We start from the raw sequence: 21,806 nt of genomic DNA on the forward strand, positions 1-21,806 counted from the left end.
AGCTCGAAGTGCGATTTCTCGGTTTTTTATTTTAACGATTTTTCCTAATTGGCGGGAAAGATAGGGAAAAAGTTAAACATCCTATCGAAACGAGATAACATTGATTGTATTCGGAATTAAATACTCTTCTAGTTGAACCTAAAAAACCTTAAGAAAGTTATGATTAACCCACTTTTTAAACAATCTAAAGTGAATTTGTTTTTCCAAAAAAATTAATTTTTTTTAATTAGCGAAAAATTGTTGAATTTCTCACTTTTTGTTTAATTTGCTTGGTTTAACTAGAAGCTATAAAAATAAATAATTGGCGCGTACACTTCTGTTAGGTGTTTGGCCGAGCTCCTCCTCCTATTTGTGGTGTGCGTCTTGATGTTGTTCCACAAATGGAGGGACCTACAGTTTCAAGCCGATTCCGAACGGCAGATATTTTTATGAGGAGCTTTTTCATGGCAGAAATACACTCGGAGGTTTGCCATTGCCTGCCGAGGGGCGACCGCTATTAGAAAAATGTTTTTATCAATTTTACTAGAAGCTATACTATACTAAAATACAAATTTTTTGGGGTTTTTGGTTTCAGATGAAAACTGCGACCTGCATCTTTCTCGCTGCACGACACATGCACACTCGAGGCGCCTCGGCAAAATGCTTGTACCAGGCATAATATTGTATGACATATATTTGAAAGAAAAAATTTGATAAGACTGTTGAAATATATAACAATAAAACCTGAAAGTTTCGTTTCAATCGAATATTTCTTTTCTTCCCAAAAAAATCCACGAAAACATCGATTTTTTGAAGCCTCTAAAGCAGGCCCCCCTTAAAGACAAACAATCTGTGGTTGATATTATACCTATTAATTAAAATATAAAATGACATGGGATATATTGTATATGACCTATTTTATGACATATTTAAGTAATAAACTATAAATTCTTTATAAATCTAATCTATTTAGAACTGAAAAACAATTAAAACACATATATTTTTCGGGAATGTCCCACCAGATCCTTATTTATATATCATATATGAAAAAACCTTATTTCCTTTGGCAGTGACAAACTAAATTAACAACTTAAGGAAATTTGGAAACACATTCGTGACATAAAAAATCGCCTGTCCTTTCTTTTGTGCTCTTTTAGTTTTTCTTCGTCCTTCTTTGACTCCTTGTTGCTGTAATGGCATAAGCATTCTGCATGTGTGTTAGGGAAGTGTTGCTGAAGTGACCATTCTTGGCCAGATATATCCGGGTCGTTACGTAGAACTACTCTCTACACCGTTTTTTAGTCGGCTAACTAACACTTTTACTTTTATTAAATGTAGTTTGATATATTTACTTGCATTTAGTACTTAAAAAATCATACGCCACAAATTTGAAGGTTTACAAAAGTTTTTATTATGTCAAGTTGAGAAAAAAATTGCATGAATGTTTTTATAACACAACTACCAATTGCCTGACATACGTTGCTACTCCTTAAGTATTGGAACTGGCTGAAATTCGTTTACTGGGTTTACGTTGACACTTTATTATATTTTATAAAATGTATTATATATTATTTATATAATCTTCAAACTTAAATATTAGTTCCTCTAAAACAATACTCCATACCATATATATTTCTAAAATGAAAAGGCATTTAAATCCTCAAGGTGCAACCATAACATAACACTATTCAAAAACAAAAAAAATTGGTAATAATAGTAATAATGATAATAATAATATCCGAATAAGAATATCCAATAAAAAAAATAGTAATAAAAACGAGTAAATAACAGAGGAGCCAAAAATAGAAAAACTTAAGAACTTTGTAACCGTTAATTTGTGGGCACATTATCAAAACTTTTTCTTTTCTTTTGCTCCATATTACCTTCTTAGTTACTTCCTTAAACATTTTGCATTCTTTTTTTACACTCTGCATATGTAACAGATGAAGCGAATCTACTCCAAATACGTTGTATGGAAATATCCCGTCTCCAGTGCCCCCCACCGAGTCAACTGTTGGCCGAAACAATTTCTTTCTCACCACTTTTAGTAGGGATCTCATATTGAAATTATTAAATTTAAGTTGCGGCTTAATCTCTCATACTGACCCGTGGTGCTAAAACTGCTAAAATCAATCACTGACATTCAACTTTAGTTCTGGAACTATTGGAGCGCATGTTGCATACAAATTAATTATATTAAAAAAGGTGGCAACCCTAAAATTATTTTCGTAATCAAATTTTTTATTCTATTTAGGGATTACCATCTTTAGGTCTTGAACAAATTAATTGTATTAAAAAGAGGTGGCAACCCCAAAATATTTTTGTAATACAATTTCTTAAACTACTTTTCGTTTGATCCTTATTTCAGGTGTATTTTATTTGCCAATCATTCTAAGTATTTAGCGTACTTTTTAGAGAAGACTTAACCAAAATATGTATATTGGCTTGAGAAAATCTATCTTGGAAAAATATGAACATGTTCACAAAAGACTTCCATTTCACCACTTTGACAGCTGAAAAAAAAGTTGTAAGGTTACAAATGTATTTTAGTTCAGTCAAAGGCAAAGAGAAATAAATTACTGAAATGACTAAAAATTAATAGAAGAGGAAGTAAGAATTCAACTCCCATTTGACCTGTTTAACGATCCGTTTTGCATCCGGGTCAGGCCAGACTGCCTTTTTCGACTTTGGACATGAATTTAACATATTTTTATTATAGCTAACCACTTGAGCTTCCAGGTAGCTTCCTAAAATTTATTTATTTATTTAAATCCTATCGATTTTAAAAAAGATCCGCGAGCAAGACGAAAAAAGGCCAGACCCGGATACCCAATCGAAGGTTTTAAAAAAGGTGTTCAACGGTAAATTTGTCCACTCTTCTTCTCTTCGTAATAAATTTTAAAAATCACATCATGCCTTTTTATTTTGTCAGTCGTGGGAGACATTTTCATGGAAATACCCATATGTTTGTGCTAAGTATGCTTAATTTAGTTTTGTTTTCAGATATGTGTGTGTGTGTATGTATGAGAACAACATATGCATTGTACATGCGTGAAATACAATAATAGTAGCCTAACCTTGGCAGATTGAGACGAAGCTTTCTGCCGAGTGCCTGATAGCATTGCACAAAATTCTTCGAAGAACCCTAAATTTTATTGCGCTGTTTCGTATCTGCTTGAGGAGGTCATTGAAACCATAACTAAGATGCTTGTCGACGCACATTTTATTTGGTATATTCAGGGTGCTTTCCTTGACTCTAGATTTTTCGACCTATCTGCTATGTTCGGGAACTGAGATGTGAGCCACTGGTTTAGGCTCATGTGGATACCCTGTGTGCTAACGAAATATGTCAGGCAGCCACGTAGGCTTATATCTATGTAGGCATGTCGGTGTGGATGTATTTGCATGTAAAATGCATTTGTACATGCTTGTATTTTAATGAGCGAAAAGCAGAAATAGCGAACAACGATAGAAACAACAAGATTAGCATTAGCATAACAGAGAGGTAAGGTCAGGGCACAAGATGGTACAGGTGACGATTCTTAAGATAAAAAAGTGTGTATCGAATCTTCGAAAGCAGACAAACTGACTTTAATTCATATTATATGGATGTGACATATTACTTTTTTCTTATTAAGCATTTCAAATTAATCAAAATTAATAACAAAAACAACACACACCGCACAAGAAATGCAGTTACGACAAGAGCAAAATAGAGAAAAAACCAGCGCTGTAATAGTTTGCCAGAAAATTTTTTGAGCCCAGTGAATTTTTTCATGGGTGGAATGCGCAGAGAAAGTGGCGAAATAAAGGGTGATTTTTTAGCTAATATATTATCGCTTTAAATAGTTGGTTTAAGCAGCTGACGCACGTTTCGTGTTTTGTTTCACTGTCAAACATCTTCAGTTTGGTCTATAATTTAAACATGAATCGTCTTAGAAACGAACAACGCTTGCAAATCATTGAATTTTATTATAAAAATGCGTGTTCTGTTAAGAAAGTTTTATGATCAGTTTAATCAACCCACTGAAGCGGCTATTCAAGCTATTGTGACTAAATTTAGAACCAAATTTGCACTATTGGACATCAATGTTGGTGGTACGCTTACGTAGATTGCGAACTGAAGAAAATATCACAGCTGTATCGGCCAGAGTTAATGATGACCATCAATTATCGATTCGTCGCCGTTCGCAGCAATTGGGCCTCTGTTACTCAACAACGTGGAAAATTTTGCGAAAGGGTTTAGATGTGAAGCCTTTCAAAATACAGCTGGTGCAAGAATTGAAGCCGAACCACCTACCGCAACGCAAAATTTTTGGTGAAAGGGCTCTTGGAAAGTTGGCCGAAGATCCACTTTTTTATCGAAAAATTGTGTTGAGCGACGAAGTTCATTTTTGGATCAATGAGTATGTATATAAGCAGAATTGTCGATTTTGGAGTGAAGATCAGCCAGAAGAATTGCAAGGGCTACCAATGTATCCAGAAAAGGTCACAGTTTGGTGCGGTTTATGGGCTGGAGGTATCATTGGACCGTACATCTTCAAAGATGCGGCAACTTTTTTTTGCCCAAAATGCAAGAGCTTGACTGGCATGACATGTGGTTTCAGAAAGACGGTGCCAGATGCCACACAGGACGCGTAACAATGGACTTGTTGAGAGGCGAGTTCGGTGAACATTTTATTTCACGTTCGGGACCTGTCAATTGGCCACCCAGATCGTGCGATATAACGCCTTGAGATTAATTTTTGTGGGGCTATGTTAAAGCTCATGTCTATTCAGACAAGCCTGCTTCAATTAACGCATTGGAAGACAACATTAAAGCATTTATATGTGAGATACTGGTCGAAACATTGGAAAGAGTATGCCAAAATTGGACTAAGGGGATGGACCATTTGAAGCGCACTCGCGGTCAACATTTGCATGAAATATTCTTCAAACATTAAATTATATGGACTGTACTATCGATTTAAATAAAAATTGCATGCATTTTCCTGAATTTTTTTTAAAAACTTTCCTATAGCTCTTAAAAAATCACCATTTATTATCATAACGCCTACATATATTTTTTAAGCATATGTTATATACTAAACGTAAATATAATCACTAGGCTGACTCAATTTCTCTAAATCCGAAAATTTCACCGCCAAATAAGTGAATGAGTGAGTGACGGTATAAATGTGCGCTAATAATTATGGACAGAATTCTTCAATTTGAACACGGTTTCTAATTTCTTCTGGAATGTTTTTGTTAGCATAAATTATATAAACTATAAGCCAAACAATTTATTTGTAGGCAGTTCTCATCCGAGTCTTCGCTTTCGTTTTCATCATGACCGTCCTAATGTATGGCGCACAAGCTTGGACGATGAAAATATTCGATGAAGCGTCGCTTGGAGTGTTCTGAGAGAAATATTCTGCAGAAGATTTCTGGACCTTTTTACATTGGTAACGGCGAGTTTTACAAGCATTAAGTATATTCGATACGGCACCAGCTGGTGGTAGCAGAGGAAGAGGAAAGTCTCCTCTGAGTTGAAAAGATCAGGTGGCGAAGGATTTGGCTTCACTTGGTGTGCCCAACTGGCACTGGTTAGCACGCGGAAAGGAACGACTAGCGTGCTTTGTTAATCTCGGCAAAAATCGGATAAGCGGTTGTCGCGCTAATCAAGAAGAAGAAGATGCCAGAAATATTTTAAGAAACTATAATATTATTTTTGAACTGCAACAAATCAAAAATAACAACCGGTTTTTAGCATTATAATTTTTGAACTTCTTCTGCGTTAATAAAATATATGATTTATTTATTATTATTATTAAAATTAAAAAAAGGGAAAGCTTAAAAAAGAAAAATACAGTTTGGGTGTATGTTCGATGTGCGTGGAACTCCACGAAACTGGGGTGGACAATGTATGCTCTCCGACTTCTGTATCTGCTAATTTGTTATTACGCTGCTGACTGCTTTTTCGTACATATTCTGCTTTAACGGTATCGCAGCGAATAGTGAAAGTATACATATATACATATAAATATGTATATAAATTTTTTTTTTTGTAGTGCGTTTTGTTGTCCAATTTTAACACTCCTTTCCTATGGAAGCAAAACAAAAATATGAACCACCTTAATGTATTCACATATTCATGTATGTATTTCGGTACAATTGTTTGTTTATTTTTTTTCTTCACACAGGCATCATTAATGAGCTTAAAATTTTATTAACATATTGCCAATGATGGCATAAGCCCTTTGCTCTTACGCCAGCCACAACAGCAACATCCAACCCTTCTACTCGCCAATAGAAACACACTTCTTTGTATGAATTCACATGCATAAGCACAAGATTATATGAAAAAGTGCAATGCTTGAGAATTTGTGCTAAATTTAATTTAATACTCATTGAAATTTTGTCGACGGTGGCGTGCACCCTTTCGCCATTGAACGCGCAGGCCATATACTTTTTGTTTTGCTTACAAATGATTACATAAATGCTCACACATATTTACATATAATATATACATATATATAAACATATATATCTATGTACATGCATATGCATTATATATTGTCTTCTCCATCTGCAGAAATTACGACCACTACTTAACCGCAACAGCTTAGCGACGCGTCTATTGCATCGAAAACAACTTCGACCAGCCCGGCCAACCAGCCAGCCAGCCAAACAAATTTCCGTTCTATTCGCTCGCAGTTACACATCAGCACGATTTGGTGACAGTCGCCGTTGTTAAATAGAACCAATTGTTCACAGTTCATGCAATTTGCTAGTCATTTTTTGCCTCGATCCGTTCAATCGTTACAAAACACGCTCCGACAATTGCTCGACACGCAGCGATAAAGCCTCATCAGTTTTTACATTCAGTTGGCGCGTAATTTCTCGCCATTCGTTTGTTTTGATAATTTGTGCGTGGAATTATCTCCGTAAATTGTGCGTCACGTGGCATGCAACTACAAGCAATAACTTTCTAAAATCGCAAGTGATTTTACTCAGTCGGTGCGCGCTTTTCTTCCTCACACAGTGGTACAAAAGCTTACTTCGGAGCAGAAAGTTGCTTGGAGCATTTCGCACATACATACACACATAAAGGACGCTTTGTGAGTCCTAGAAAATGTGAATAGTTTTTTAAGTGACCTTTTAACTGTATGCGTAGTTACGAAAGAAACGCTTTTTGCGTGCGATTTTTTGTTTGTTGTTATTTTACTTTTCTTTTCACTAAAATGTTTATTGATTTTTAATTAGCATATGGCGCATACATATATTATGCATTACATACACTTGTGTTAGCACTAAGGGTATACAAATTTTCGAAGGTCTTCAAGTATTGATTCCCGACCACTCAAAGCTAAGAATATATAATTCAAGTGCGATCGGTTTAAATTTGTTGGAAACGTTGTGAGATCAAAAGTTTTGATGCGCTTTATTGTTAATTTTATCATTTAATTCATTACGCAGTGGGTGCATTTTTTAAGTCCACATACAAGTACAAACAAGGTTTGAGCGCAGCTCCAGCACAGCATTTAAGAGTTTCATAAAAGACGCGTTGATATGCCCAGAATGTGACTCGGAAGCTTCCACCGATGTATTGAAGGAGGAGGAACATTGAAGGAGGAAGCATTTGTGGTATTCTCTGTCTATTCTCACAGTGCGATCGTAAAAGTTACTCAATTATTTACATTTATTTATTCAACAATTCATTAGCACAAAAGGATCATGACTGCATCAACAAAGTTTATGAGTAGAATAAAATACCAAATTCACAGGAATATCAGTAAAATAAATGGAAATAATTTCAAGATAATACGGTTGCATACTCGACTGGGATATATGCAGATAGCAATACTCATAGTGCAATATTATGTGTCAGTTAGCGAAAGTATGAAAATAGAATTTTTGGGGTTAGCTTATAATTTCGATGTTAGTAATCTGTGTTGGTTCCTCCTTTTATTACATATTAACTTCTGATAGTCGTCGAGACATCAATTTGATTCAGTTTTTTTATAATATTATGGTTTGACCAGTTTTTGACCGTTCGAGATTAATACTTTTGAGTTCAAAAGTTTTGATGAATAAAAAAAACAAATTTATATTCAATCAAATTTAAACTCTTCTTTATTGAATCTATCTTAATAATTCTGTTCTAATTCTGTTTAATTGTTTACCGTTTATTTGTCAAGTGCCGAAAATGCAAGTGTGGCTAAAAGGTGAATTTATGTTCAATAAAAATATAAGTTGCATTATTGCACTTTTAATTCTGCACTGCAATTCCAGACGGCACATGGCGGAAATGCAAGTTTAGTTAAATTATGTACATATGTATTAAGGGGTTTAACTATAACATCCCCACCGTTAGTTTGAGGCTCCGACGAAATATACAAAATAGACATCTTTTTTCTTGTGTTATTCGAAAAAACTATTGTTAACAAAATAATTATGACTATGATTATTGCGCTAATGCTGATATTAAGGTTATGTTCAGAAACGCATTATAATGCGTAGTACTTGCAGCGCTGGCAGCACTGTCAATGTGACAATTCATGCAACTGATAGATTTGTTGAAAAATTCCAAATAGATTTGTTGCATTTATGAACGCGCTGTGCAGTAAAATGGAATTGTTACTAAGTTTGGTCAGGGACGATGTATATGAGGAAAAAACCGATAGTCTTTTATTAAATTTAAGAAAAAAAAAACCGTGTAAAGCTTAAAAGAAGGACATATCTTGTCAAAAGTTAAATATCAAAATGGAAAATACCCAAAAATAAGTCCTTTTTTGAAGCCATGATGTTGATTCTCTACCGGATGTATTGTTTCTTTTTTTTATTCGCTTATATGTGATGAGTAAATTAGAAAATTTTCGCTGGGCGATGTTTCTATCTATTTTTAAATCTTTATTAACTTTTTTTACTTCATCTACGACCTTAGCCCAGAGCACGCTCTTTTTCCTCCTTCCCGACGTGAACTCGTTCTCCATGCTCAGTCGGACTCCGATGTACTAAAGTAATCACTAAAACCAAGAAAAGTATAATAAAATAAAGTTTAAATATCGTATTTTTCAGCAATTTTTGCATTAAAAGCTAAAATAAATAATTAAATACCCACTTTTCATCAGACATCATATTAGCGTAATCAGCGGCAGTGTGAAAATTTTTGCTGCAAATAATGCACGACTTTTGATACAAAAATGACGTTTAAGAACGCGTTGCATTTGCAGTACTGCCATATTTGCATTTTTGAACGCACTGCTCACTCTGAAATGGTATGTTGCGCATTATAATGCATTGTTGAACATACTCTAATTAAACTTTAATATACATTTTGTTTGATAATTTGTTGAATTGACATGTTTTCCTTGTTCTAAGTACAGCGATTCTAATTTTAAGCCGCCTATTGTTTAATTTCTTCTTTCTTTTATTTTTGTTAGGGAGTTTGGTAAAATGAATTTGTCAAAATTTTTAATTTTTGTATTAAAAAATATTATATTAAGTGTTTGGATTTCATAGTTTTCAAATTTAATCATAAAGTTTCCTTTCTGTTTTATTTCAATTTTATTATGTGTTATCTTTGAATCAAAATTCTTAAATGTAAGTATTCCGGGGATTATGTCTTCTACTTCAGTTTCTTTGCAGTCTTGCATATCGCAGTATGCTTCTTCAAAACTGATAATATTTAATAAATATGAGCCATTATACTCTAATTATTTTTATTTACGTTAATTAATAATTAATTAATTAATTAATTTCCTAACAAAATCTTAAGTTAATTAATTTCCTAATTTTCTGCTATCTCTTTGTTGTCCTTGTCGAAGTAAATTTAAACTTTTCCTACCTTTGTCTGTTAGACTGGATGAGTCCTTTTGATGCCCTTCCGTTGGGCGGAATGAAGCTGTTCTTCGCCTTTTATTTTCACTTTGTCTGTTAGGCTGGGTGGGTCGTTTCGATGTCGTTCTGTTGGGCGGAATGAAGCTGTTCTTAGCCTTCTTCACTTTGGTTTTAATTTATAGTAGCAAACCTTTGCTTACTATGTTTTCAGTGGAAACATTTTTTTTTTGTTTTTTTGGGTTTTTTTAATTTATAGGAGCAATCTTTTGCTCATAAATATTTTCACCGTTGTGGCAATCTTTAGCCCACAATTTCGCGAAAAAAAATATTTTCGGTACCGCACTAAGAAACATAAATTCACTTATCTTCACTTTTATGATGGGTAAGATGATTGGGGCATTTTACCGACTGCGCGACTTTTGAACAATTCTGTAGAATTGTTTACCGTGTATTTGGCAAGTGCCGGAAATGCAAATTCGGCAAAAAGGTGAATTTAATGTTCAACATAAGTTGATTTATGTATGTATTAAGGGGTTTAACTATAACAATTAATCACACTCCTAAGAGTTTTAGCGCTATTGTCCAACATTTTCATTTGGGTTAAGGTCAGAGCTAAAGGCAATCCATTCTAAAATTGGTCTGTTTTTCGCAGCCAAAAACTCTTTTTGCTTTGGAAGCATGAAGGGCTGCGTTTTCATACTGGAAAGCCCTCTCTTCAACGAAATTATTAGCAAAAAAAAAAAATAATAAGTACTTCGTCTAGAAGTTCTATAATACAGGGTGGCTGATGAATTTTGCTACATTAAGAAACTCAAATAACTTTTTTTTTAGTGTATGGAATTCATTTATTTTTTTTTCAAGTTGAAGGTCATTAAATTTTATTAAATGTAGCTTAACTAGTTTTAAAAATAATTGAATTTAAATGCCCCCCATGCTCGTTGACACAAGTGCGGCGTCTTAGTAAAAAGTTGTTCATTGCTGCTTTGAGAGTTGCGACAGGAATAGCCGCAATTGTTGCCCGAATGGATTGTTTTAGTTCATCCAAATTTGTTGGCTTTGTTTTATAAACTTCTTGTTTACATAAACCCCACAAGAAAAAGTCAGGTGCAGTAAGGTCAGGCGACCTGGGGGGCCAACGAAATTCGGAGTTTCTTGAAATCAGTTTATTGGGAAATTTTCGTCGCAACTCTGTCATAACAGTCTGGGATATGTGAGACGTTGCCCCATCTTGTTGAAACCACACAGAGTTGAAAGGAATTCTCTTTCGGCGTAGTTCTGGATAGAAAAATTCTTTCAGCATTTTCAAATAACGGTCTCCAGTAACCGTAACGGTGTGACCATTTTCTTCAAAAAAATAAGGCCCGACAATACAGCGTGAAGAAACCGCACACCACACTGTCACGCGAAGAGAATGCAATTCCGTCTCGTGGAGTATCTGTGGGTTAGAAGTACTCCATATTCGACAATTTTGTTTGTTCACATTGCCGTTTAATACGAAATGGGCCTCATCAGACATGAAAAGGCAGTTTAACATGTTTTGGTCTTCTTCCACTATTTGCAGGATCTTCTGGCAAAATTCCAAGCGAATCGGCAAGTCTGCTGCATTCAGTTTGTTAACCATTTGTATTTTGTAGGGAAATAAGTCTAAATCTTTGTGCATTATTGTTTGCAAAGACTGTCGGCTGACATCAAGTTGAGCAGATAAGCTTCTTGTTGAAACCCTTGGATTGCTTTGTATAGCTGCAGCTACAGCAGCGATCGTTTCCTCCGTCCGAACTGGTGGGTTTCGATGATAAGGCCTTCTTGCGACTGTTCCTTGCTCAGCAAAATTATTCACCAGTCTCATTATGGTCCATCTGCTCGGGGGATCGCCGCCAAATATCCGCCTGTACTCTCTCTGTACCAAAACTACGGACTCCAGTTCGTGATAGTGGCGGACTATCCAAATTCTTGTTTGCGTGTCCCAGTTATCCATTTTAATAAATTTTAAAGATCAATCTGCAAATTAAAACAAAAATGGAACAGATAACTTAAAAAGAAAAAAAGTTATTCAATTTTTTTTTGGTAGCGGCTTTCATCAGCCCCCCTGTATATACTTGACACTATTCATTTTTGTGGATATAAAATATATGGGCGCTTTGCCTTTGACACTAACGGCTGCCAAAGCTATGACAGAAGTCTCTCCGAAGTTACGAGCTTCGTCTTTGTCTAGCTCATCTAACGGTTGGGCCTGCGGGGTTAGATGAGTGGGTTTGATGGGGCATGTGCCTTCACATGCCGGACATACGTTTAGTATGTCGGGTCGATTCTGGTAGGGTAGGAATTTAACCTGCTACAGTATCCAGAAAGTAATTGTGCCAGTGATACTCACGGGGCACTCACGAGGAAGCTGGAGTTCTTCATCTACTATGGGTGGCGGTGGGACTCCGATGACGGCATTGGGGGGTCGGGAGCTTAAGAATGTGGTAAGAGTCATCCGATGAATGTCGTTAATTGTGTTTCTGTACACTGTTCGATCCAGTAATTGTCGGTCTGTTTCGTCCTGGATCTCGTCCGCGTAGTTGAGGAGGTGCCTCCTGACATGCCTGGCAGGCAGCTCAGGCTCAAGCAGGTGTATGCGTGGATGGGACCTGAAGTAACGTGGACTTCGAGGGGGAAAGTTGTAGGTTCCTCGCAATGAAGAAGCGAGAAAGGTAGGCGAGTTAGTCGTTTGCCTTGGCGCACAGGCCATCAATTTCATTGCCCGACGCCATTATCGTGCAGTCGTCGGCGTAGGAGGCCAGGGACTCCCTATGGTGGCTGGGGGAGTTTGGGTTGAGCCCGCGGCTTATCTGAGTGTTAATGACGGTGAGTGCTGTGGTGGTACTGTACACTCTTCGGAATCCATGCTGGTGTGAGGCTGCGATCAGGTGTTTCATGTAGAGTGGGAGTAGAAGAGCTTTAAGAGTCTTCACTACTGGGAAAGGAGGGTTATCGGACGATACAAAGTATAACAGAAGATTTCATTTTAGCAGTGGCCCCCTTAACCTCATCGCTGGAGGATTCAAGTGATGCCCTGTTGTTCGTCAGTTTGTGCAGCCATCTGGTGGCACTTCGCTTGGGTCCGTCCGTCGGATGATGCAATATGAATTGTCGACTAAAATAGCTCGCACATCTCTTCGAGTCCTACGAAATACAACCGTTGAAGGTGATATCCACCTTGTCGTTGTGCTTAGTCGGGTTCGACAGGCCCTTTACGGTGGACCAGAGCTTACTCACACCAGAGGTGAAGTTGCAATACTTCACTTGTTCTTCCTATTTAGTGCGTTTGTGTTGGATTACCAGTTGCCAGATCTCCAAATTGAGATCCTTTATGCGAGGATCCCCGGGATCGGCTTGGCGTAGGTGGTCACGCTCGTTTGACAGAACAGCTGCATCAGCTGGGAAATTGGGACACATGTCCCGGATCCTTTCAGCAGTTATGAAGCGGCAGGTCTCTCGATCTAGATGATAATGGGCAAGTGGTCTGATGCAAGCGATAGCATAGGCCTCCAGGTTATGCTATTTATCATACCGGAACTAGCAATTGTAATGTCAGGCGAGCTGCTGAAATTACTCACTATCCTGGTGGGGGCGTCGTCGTTTACTGTGCTAAATGTTCAATCGTCTATCTGCTCTGCTAATTGTGCCTCCTACGATCATTTGGTAGGCTTCAATGCCAAAGATCGTGATGCGCATTGAAGTCACCTACTACCAATCGGTTTTCACCCCTGATGAGCGCACCTACATCAGGGTGATATCCTGCCGGGCAGCAGGTGACAGGGCGTATGTATATATTAAAGATTTCGAGCTCGGCTTCGTCTGACCGGACAGTTATACCTTGACATTCTAAGGTGCTGTCCCTGCAGTAATTGCCTTCATCGATGAGACGATACTGCACTGCATGGTGGACTATGAACGCTAGCTCTCCATCATTGTCTCGCTCACGATTCTTTCTGTGCACGTTGTAGCCATCACTAGTGATCAGGGAGGAGCTATCTTAATTCCATGACGGCTCATGAAGTCGACTATCTCGTCTATCTTTCTCATGAGTCCATTGCAGGTCGGTTGGAGGAGCTTGAAGGTCCTAGGGAGTATAGTCGTAAGTCGGGGAGTAAGGGTCGCGTGAGGTTGTCTGCGTTGGTCCTGCTGTGCGTAGTTGTTGCGGCCTGATGTTGACGAGCGGCCGCGCCACGGGGGCAGTTGCGGGTACAGAGCCCTGCAGCAGGGGGCAAAGAAGTCACGTGCCCACCTACGGGTGGTGCGCAGGCCAGAGCATCTCCGAAAGTGGCACCAGCTATTGCAAGAATTGCACTTGACTGATGTCAGGTTCCGAGGAACCCTGGTCTGACTATGCGGGGGGTTTGTGAATATGCACTTTTTTCTGGATAACAAAAAAATATGATTTTTGCCGCTCGGTACCTTCTTCGATTAAAATTTTTCTGTGCAAGAAAAAGGAAGAATGGTGGAACGCTTAGAATCCTTAGAGGCATTGATCCAAGTGAAGATTTCCGAATTTTTTCGCCTTATTTGGACTTGTTAGTAGAGTTTTAAGCCGATCACAATGTAATATTAGAAAAGCAAGAAGAACAAAAATAGTTGTTACTGCAAACAGTTAAATCGTAGATCTGACTTGAATTTCATATTTTAGAAGATCCTCCTCACTTCCCTTTTTTCTGAAAAACTTGTGTAAACAATTTTTGGGTTTAAAAAAATAGGTTTCTTAAAAATTTGGAATCCGATCTTCTTCTAAGCGAAATTCAAAGTAAGGGTAATTAAATTTAGCGCAGGAATGTAATCACCATAAAAAGTAAAACCGAATTCAATAGAGAAATTGATCACAAGCTAAGCTTCAAATTTTATATTCTAAGTTTTGAGTAATTAGGGAACGGAAAGATAGGCGGAAATTAAAAATTGGAAGAGTTTGAAAATTTTCCATACAAATTTGGACACCCTTAATGTGGGAATACTCTGCATATATACGGGCATTTGAAAGGCACATTACGTGTATACGTAATAATTAGAAATTCGTTTGAAACATAGATTATAAGTGAACGAGCCGAAAATAAGAAGTTAAACATATTTATAATAAAAATTTGTAATGAGGTCTTCAATGATTATACTATGTCACATACATACGTTCACATATGTCACGCTTTTGACGAATTGCCTATGTATAGTAATTAGTTTTTTGGCGAGTTCAAAGCTGAATCACCTTTTCTTCTAAATACATTATATACACTTGCGATTGTGAAATCACGTGAATCTTGACAAATGTTTATATGACATCAAACAATGGTCCTGGCGGAAAAAAAATTCAGCAGTTGGATGAAAACTTTTGAAACAAAATTAAAGTTTCGGAAAAGGAACCATTGATTTTTAGTCTACAGCATTTTTTAAAATTCACGCCAAAAGCGCATAAGCGTTCAAAATAATGTTTTCAGAAAACGTTTTATTAATTTATTAGTTGATTAATTAATGAATTTTAATAAATTAAATTAAAAAAAGTTCCATTGCGGTACGGAAGGTCGTCACATTGGATTGATTAGCTTTCCTCAGTAATTCGGTTTTAGATATGAGGCGAGGCCAGAAAATTCGCATTATGCAGCGATTAATGAATATTTGGAGACGCCTTGTGATCATTACCGTGACCTTCGACGTTGTGCAGCCGAATAGCAGGACCGACTTGAAGCATGTTTTAAAAATTTGCAGTTTGGTGTGCGTAGGGGGGTATTTTTGATTTAGAAAACGTGTGCCAAATTTGAAAATAATCGGTTGAATAGTTTCGGAGTTGTGATTGGCACCGACTTTTTAGAAGTCGTTTCGGGAAAAACGCGTTTGAAAAAATGACTCTGAGAAATTATCGATGCTCCGCATTCGAGGTAGAGTGCCTACAAAGGCTATAACTTTGAGAGTTCTGCTCCGATCCACTTTAAATTTTGACACAACATTCTTGAAATGATTTACTATAAGATAAGTGAAGAAAAATAATTTCGATTTTGTAACCCTACCCCCCCCCCCCCCCCCTTAAGGCTTTTTAAAATTTTTTTTATAATTTATATGAATGTACGGCAATCAATACCACGAAGGTGCAGGACATCGGCCTAGTGCAGGACATTCATTCAATTTGTCCTGAATTTTCAGTGTCCATTTCGGCAGATGATGGCCGCAGAAAGACCAGTCTTAACTGTACTCTGCTTAGCGAAAGTATAATAGCGTATTAGAAATTTCTCTGTTAGCCATTAGGAACTGTTGCACTTGTCGCTGACCGATAGAATTTGGTCAGTGTTTAACGACTTTATTCTCCTCCCACTTTCTGCGAAATACGTAAATGTGGACTTTTGTAAGTCCATAGAAGGGCTCATATCGCTAATGTTCTCAGCTTAATAATACTGTGTTGAAGTTCCCTAACGTATTCAGAGGGTTCAGGCACTCAATTACCATTTTTGAGGTGATTGCAGGTGGTAGAAGACTTTCAAAGCCACATGACTATCTAAAAGTATGTAAATGTGGGTTCCTTTCATTTTCCTAAGAAACGTTCCCGGACACATATCTCGATGCCATGTATTTCTACCTGAAAGATTGTTGGGTATAAATCCATCGGAATCGAATTGATTGAATTGAGGCCTACTGATTCCCGCCTCTGTTTTACCATCTTCCTATTTCGATCCATCAGTAAATCATGTCTTACATCAAGCTACCTGGCTGTTTCCTGATCGAAAAACAGATCGATAATGTTGTGATAGATGGAAGACTCACTTCTAGTGTTTTAGATGTACGTACGATACGAGGACCCAACATCGACTCGGATCATTGCCTGGTTGCAGCGAAACTACGCACAAGCCTCTGTGCAGCAAAAAACATACATCCACCTACGCAAAGAATGTTCGACATCCAAAAGTTGCAATCGCAACAGACAGCCTGAAAATTCGCCACTCGACTCTCACTCTTGCTTTCAGAGAGTACTGCCCAACAATCCGGCATGCACGTGCAATGGAGCAACATTTCTCTCGGGACGTACCGCCCCCGAAGAAGAAATCGGATTCCGGCGAGCCGGAAAAAACAATTGCTACGACGAGGAATGTCATGCTGCCGCTGAAAGAAAAGATGCTGCCTATAGAGCCACGCTGCGATCGGGCGCACTGCGAGCCATGTGGGATCGCTACCGAGGGCTAAGAAAGCGAGAGGCCGAAATACGTGAGTGCAAGGAGCTTGCGCTGCTGGCCAAAGAAGCAACGCCCGAAAATTCTACCAGAAATTTCAGCGGCTAACAGAAGGTCTTAAGACCGGGGTGTTTCCCTGTAAGAACAAAGATTGGAATTTAAGTGTGCTCTGCCCAATCCATAAGAAGGGCGATCCTGCAATCTGTGCCGATTACCGCGGGACTACTCTTCTAAATATTGCCTATTAGGTTCTAGCGAGCGTATTGTGTAAAAGGCTGAAGCGCATCATCACCCAAAGGATTGGACCTTACCAATGAGGCTTTAGACCTGGAAAGTTCACAATCGACCAGATATTCACAATACGTCAAGCCTTGGGAAAAACACATGAAAGGAGAATCGACACACACCACCTTTTCGTTGACTTCAAAGCTGCATTCGACAGTACGAAAAGAAGTTACCTACATGTACGATATCTGAATTTGGTATCCCCGGAAAACTAACCCGGCTATGCAAGATGACGTTGCTCAATACCAGCAGTGTCATCAGATTTGGAAATGACCTCTCCAAGCCGTTAAATACCAGTTTCATATAGGGTGACTCGCTGTCGTGTGATTTCTTTAACTTGATGTTGGAGAGGATCATGCGAACCGCAGAACTTAATAGCTCAGACACAATTTTTTATAAGATGATATTGACATCATCGTCCTTATCAACCGCGCTGTTAGTTCTGCCTTTTCCAAACTGGATAAAGAAGCAAAGCGAATGGGTCTGGTGGTGAACGAGTACCTCCTGCCATCAAACAAACAGTAGGCGCACTAGCGTATCGGCACCCACGTCGCAGGTTGGAGGTAAAATACTTTGTTTATTTAGGAACCATCATTAATACCAATTCACGTAAGCGGTTATGGCGTCAATTAAGAAGAAAAAGAAGTACTTCATGTCTGGCAGCCAGGTTTGGAATGATATAATTATTTCTCCAGGCCGTACGTTCATTAATACGTACTTCAAAGTTCCTGATGAGAAAGAGTGTGGGTGATAATGTACCAACCCCATAAAACATATGCTGGGAAACCTCCCTTGTGTCCGCTCAAGGGGAGGGGAGCTTATCTTAGAACATTTTAATATATAATAATATTTCTTATTTGAATAAAAGATATTGATATTATATCATTCAAACAAAAATGTATGCAAGTGCATATTTCATTTATTCGAATATAAGTATATAAAGTAGTAACGAGAAATAAAAGTAAATATTACACTTCAGTCATTAAGCTACATAAAACTGGATAATTTGATTCATTATTTAAAAACTTGGAAATTGATGACGTCCGTCTAATAGAGGTGACCGTTAGGAGAGTTTCCACATTATGTATATGTATACCAAGTTATAAAAGCATATATGTATATATACAGTAGATTCTGTTTTTATGCGGTTTTGAAATAGTGCGGTTTTAAACAAAATAGAAAATGCATGTCGGCCTATCGGGAATTGTACATATAAACAAGATTCTAAACCAGCTTAGCAAAAACTCATCACAGATTACATCAGAAATGCTTACCCTACAAGTATGGAACCGCCTGCATCACCATCCAGATCAGACGTGTGCATTTCCTCAAGTGACGGAAGTGATTTAACGCCAAATCCTAAACGAATGCGTAACATGCGGGTATTGTCTGATTCTATTTCTGACGATGTAAATTTATTTTTCGATTCTAACGTTTCTTAAATAAAGATATAATTTTCAAAAATAAAATTTTTTGTTTATGCGATTTTATTGAATTATTTCAGATTCATGCGGTCTATGGAACGTATCTATAGTTATAATATGGGACTAGTACCCTTTTTTTATGCGATTTCATTACATTTTTCAGATTTATGCAGTTCTTAGCACTTTTGAAACGTATCTATAGTTTTACTATAGAACTGGTAGCTTTTTTTATGCTGTTGCTTGCGGAACGTATGTACCGCATAAAAACAGATTCTACTGTATATTAGGCCGGGTCGATTTGTGGGGAGGCAAAAATATCGCCCATTGCTCTGTGAAAATCATATTCTACGGATCAAAATAAGAAACTTTGCCGAAGGAACCATACCTCTAAAACGAATTCTGATGTCCCCCAATTTGGGTCGAACTTTTTAGTTTCTTTTCTATAACTCACTTAAATTAATTTTTAATTTACATATCGCACCCTAAATACAAAAGGGTCACAACTCAAAATTTTCCACACTCGAGCTTGACTTGTTTACAGTAGCACAGAAAACAAACTATGTGACATATCACGCTGAAATTTGCCATGTAAGCTTATAACAGTCCTACCAAAAAACAAAAAATGTATTTTTGCCATATGTCATCTGCGGACCGTTTTATTGATAACGTCTCGTTCATATTTGAGCAGAAGATACATTTTGAGTTGTGACCCTTTTGTATTTAGGGTGCGATATGTTCTGACTAAATAAATTTCTTAAGAGAAAAAATAGATATTATTATAAATAAATAATAAATATTATTATAATATAAATAAATAAAAATAAAGAAAAAACATAGCCATTTAGCTGATTTTTTCTTGTAAAGGCCAAAAATTGTGATATTTTGAAATGATTGTATGGGGAACCCCCCAGGAGAGTTCCAGGGGGTGTGCCACTGGCAACGGTGGATCGGCCGTCCAAAGTTAGTGGGGGTCGGTCATACATTTGGACTCGATTGGAACACTCTAAATGGGTCAAAGTGGGATTTTTCGTTCGACCCAAATTGGGGGACATCAGAATTCGTTTTAGAGGTATGGTTCCTTCGGCAAAGTTTCTTATTTTGATCCCTAGAATACGATCTCCACAGAGCAATGAGCGACTTTTAAATCGACCCGCCCTAGTATATATATACCAAGTTATAATTGCATATATGCATATATATATATATACCAAGTTATAAATATATATAAATTCTAATTAATTTTAAAGTGAAACTAGCAAACAGAATAAAAGTTTATAATTGCTTCTGGCTACGGATTTGTACCCCTCTTATTGTATGATAGTATGGAGGCTATGTGGACCTATGTGGACAACTTGCAGAGTATTTTTCAAAGACGGGAATCCGGTTATGATCAGCTTAAATTAGAAAAATTTCTCTAACGCTTGTGGTACCCCCGAAGTTCCATTCTCATATGTCCTTGAGCAACTATTAATTTCTCATTCGCAATTTTCTTATTGTGGGTCAGACTGTGCCTAAATCATATTAGTAGTGTAGTAAGTATCACGCCCCCTTAGCCGTATCTACTGCTTTTCAAGTAGCCGTGGTCACTCTCTCGGAGCGTACTATTAGGCAACAATCGTGTAGAATATTGTGTTTACCCCTTTGCTAGGATTTATAAAATTCATAACTGATATTGAAATCTATTGGAACCTTAAAAACTGGTCCTATTCGCGAAGGAACCATAGCAGTGGTTGTTATTCCTTGGGATCTACGAGTAAACTGTAGTTACATAGTTGGTTACATAGTTTTAGTGAGGGAAGTGTTTTTTGTGCTGTCATCTGTTAGATTTCTGAAACAGCTTTGCAAGGTTTCCATAAATTATATTAACTCATTTATTCGCTTTCTCCGTTAATGATACGAAATTTAACTAAAATGGACCATAAATACAATTTTTAGAAAATATCTCCAAAAGGGCCTCTTGAATTTTTAATTGATTAAAATTATAAAACTTTTAATTTACAATATTAAAAAAGGTCTTATATCCCAAATAGAAATATAATAGACTTGCCACCCAAATTAGGTCCCCTAAAAAGTAGCCTAGCCAGGGTACCAGCCTGTAATCAGTTAATAGTTGTGTGATCTCAATTTGCTTATGCGTGGTTGGCAATTTTAAATTAAACATATATATTGAAAATCATTTAAAAGTATTGAAAATTTAAAAATTGTAATTAACTTCCTACACACATGCATTAAAACATTTTCAAGTTCTCTTTGTTTTCTTTTCTTTATTATTATTGCAGTAAAAACCACTACAACGGCTACAGCGGTGCAAAGAATTTTGAAGTTGTTGATGCAACTGCAGCACAAATTGCTGCGGAAACTAGTGAGCCTAAGTGCGGTGGCGATACTTTAGTTCAATTAAAAAATAAGAATTTAAACACGATATCATCAAATATACGCGAAATTTATTAAAAAAAGTATAGTTGAGTAGTCGGCTTGCATTGCCCATTTGCGTTTATCTGCGGAGTCAGAAGAAGCGGCTTGAAAAAAGTTTAACAAAAAGGTTTAACACAAAAATTGCAAACTGGGTAATTTGTGGTTAGTTGTTAAAGGTAAGCTTTTTATTGATCCAAAATAAATATTCCTGGAAGGAGCGTAAATGTGTACAAAGGAGAAAGTTTGAAAGAGATGACTTTCCTAAAAAATTACTAAGCAATATAAAATATAATTGTGTTGGTTCAAATACCTGCTGCAGTGTGAGTAAATGTATTTTGCCTTTCATAAAAAATGTATGCACTAAATTCTATGACAAAACGTCCGAAAAGGCAAATAATGTTGAAAAATATTATTCAGTGCAGTGTTTATTACTGTTAACAGCATTTCGTGAAGAAACGCTAATTCTCAAAATATTCTTTTGTATAAGAACAAAATCAAGGCGCACGCCACAAAGGAGGAGGAGCTCGGCCAAACACCCAAAAAGGATGTAAGCGCCAATTATATACGAAGCGATAAAAGCACAAACAGTGCATCACCAGTGAAAAAGCTCTAAATGTGTATGGCTTTGCTATATAACGTTGGACTGCTGCCAGACTCAAACCTTATTATTATTTTCTATGGTTCCAGGGAGAAGGAAAGG

The 21,806-nt window shown here is 37.1% G+C and overlaps 1 protein-coding gene across 2 annotated transcripts in view; it reads left to right on the forward strand.

The window, feature by feature from the left end:
* The first annotated feature begins 6,658 nt into the window (after positions 1-6,658).
* LOC129246924 (excitatory amino acid transporter) overlaps positions 6,659-21,806 on the forward strand; it is a 60,452-nt gene continuing 45,304 nt past the window's right edge. Inside the window, exons 1-2 of one of the 2 annotated variants that reach the window (XM_054885676.1) lie at positions 6,659-7,095; positions 20,971-21,282. The gene's annotated coding sequence lies outside the window, so the exon portion shown is untranslated. The remainder of the gene's footprint in view (positions 7,096-20,970; positions 21,283-21,806) is intronic. The other variant, XM_054885675.1, reaches the window with a different exon arrangement.

This window comes from Anastrepha obliqua, chromosome 5 (assembly GCF_027943255.1).
Source record: "Anastrepha obliqua isolate idAnaObli1 chromosome 5, idAnaObli1_1.0, whole genome shotgun sequence".
NCBI lineage: Eukaryota > Metazoa > Arthropoda > Insecta > Diptera > Tephritidae > Anastrepha > Anastrepha obliqua.